Below are 2,311 nucleotides of genomic sequence, written 5' to 3' on the forward strand. Positions count from 1 at the left end.
CGACCAGCGCTCCCAATGGGAGTAGCTCCCGAGCATATGGACAAATGCTTGCATTTCATCATAGGCTCTCGCCTTTTCTTGCCATACTCGAGGTTTCCTTCTAAAATAGCCCCCGGGCATTTGATCAAAGACTTGTATTCGATCAAAAGCTCTCGAAATTATCATCACTTCTTGTTTGTCATCAATCTTCATAACATCGCCGTCAAGATTTTCCGTTGTTAAAGTGACATCAGTGCTGACGATAGCCACGACCCACTGTATCGGGAAAACACGAGTTCTGTCCTGTCTCTGACTTGTGGGACCAAAATCCGCGGCAGTTTGACACGTTACGCAAGTGGGGGACACACGTCCTCCGCTTTTTCTAGCATGCGCACTGTAGCGCCTGTCCGGTTCCTTCACAGTAAAAATACTTTTTTACCCCTGAGCCACCTGTAAGCATCAAGTCCATTACTGCTGCATCCAACGGTGCGTCGATTCGCAAGTTTCCTATAAAGTATCGTTTTCTTCCTCCGTTCTCCCCTTCGCTGCGCCGCACCTCTGCTCTGTCCCTTTCCAAAATCTCCATTGCAACCACAAAAGCTCCAGCGCTCATGCACTGCCCTACTTCCTCCAGCACCATTGTTGATGCCACCACGCTCAAAACTCACAAGGCACATCACATCCGAAGCGAATATGGCGGCACAAGATCTGGGGGCCTCGGAGTGGGAGAGATCCAAGATCTCAAACCAAGATATCAACCTGATGAAGAAGCTCGGCCTCATGGAGAAGAAGGACGCGCTGCGCTTCCCAGCGAAGAAAGCTACCAGTCTCCCCCTATTGAATATCGGGTTAGCTTCGTTGACCACCTCATTCGCGGCCTCTCTGCCCCTATCCATGATTTTCTTCGTGGATTGCTTTTCGTGTATGGGTTGCAACTTCATCAACTTACTCCCAACTCCATCCTCCACGTTTCTATTTTCATCACCCTTTGCGAGTGCTTCCTCGGAACGTAACCTAATTGGGCTATGTGGAAGCGCATTTTCTGCCTCCGCCGTAATGGCTCCCACAACATTGCCTACAACATAGGTGGTGTTGTTATTTGCGTTCGCCCTGATGTCGAATATTTCGACGTTAAATTACCCGACTCCATCCAAGGGTGGCGCAACAGATGGTTATACGTTCGCGAGGAGTGTCCCGACTCGCTAGAATACAACATTGCCCCCTTTGACGGTAGCGCAAAAATTCTCCGTCACCGATCCTGGGATACAGAGGCCACCGAAGAAGAAAAAACGGCGACAGAAGCGCTGATGACACGTATCCACGAGCTCCAGAATAGCCGCGGAAAAGAGTTGTCGGGTATTCAAATTACGGCGTATTTCCTTAGGATCAGGGTGCAGCCTCTGCGGACTTGCAAGAACCCTCTCTGGATGTATGCTGGCGAGAAAGACATGGACCGCCTCTCCAAGGATCTCTCAGTAAAGGATCTGGAAAAGCTCGTCCGAAGGATCTCATCGTTGAGCAAAAAGGACGCCATTCCATCCTCATGTCGCGTGGAGCCTTACAGCGCCACCAACACTCTACCCAAGGTAAACTATCTTTGCTCTCGCAGTTTTTAACTTTTGTCGGCTACTATGTTGCGAATTTCATTGCTATAACTTGTCGTTGACGTACCTCTTTGCCTTGTAGAAACATCAGATTCTATCTTCTCTTCCTCCCCTTCCTGAAGGTGGGGAAGTCGAAGAACGGGCCGTCGTTACTGACGACACCCAGGGTACTTCTCGCCTTGAGAGCGAAATTGCGGGTTCTCGCAAATCCGCGGTTTCCTTTGAAAGAGAAGCTGAATCTGAGGCTACCGAGTCGATGCACTCTGTCCCTTCCGTTGCTTCTCCGATAAACAAGAGGAAAAGGGATGAGGTCGCAGACTCCGGCACCTCCAAAGCCGGCAAATCTCCTGCCGAAGAAACCGTTCCCGAAGAAGAGGGGAAAACCTTCAACCCCTACGATGATGTCCTTGTTAGCTTGTAAGTCTTTGCTGTTTTCGCACTCAATTTTTTGCCTGTTAATCATTTCTTATACTATTTCTTGATGCATAGTGGCGACGAGGAGGAAGATCCTCCTGCTAACGTGACTGCTCTTACGAGCACGTCTCGTACTTTAGTTCTTTCCGAGACTCGCCCTGACGCAGACGAAACCTCGCCTCCTCAACAGGACATAGGACATCCGACTCCTATCGCGAGCCCCCGTTCCCCGTCATCGAAGAGAGCGAGGCTTGAGCTAGGTAAAGAGTCGAGTCTCTTGACTGGTAGCTCTACAACCCCTCCTATGGACGATG

The sequence above is a fragment of the Lolium perenne genome, chromosome 6 (assembly GCF_019359855.2).
Source record: "Lolium perenne isolate Kyuss_39 chromosome 6, Kyuss_2.0, whole genome shotgun sequence".
In the NCBI taxonomy this organism is placed as follows: Eukaryota; Viridiplantae; Streptophyta; class Magnoliopsida; order Poales; family Poaceae; genus Lolium; species Lolium perenne.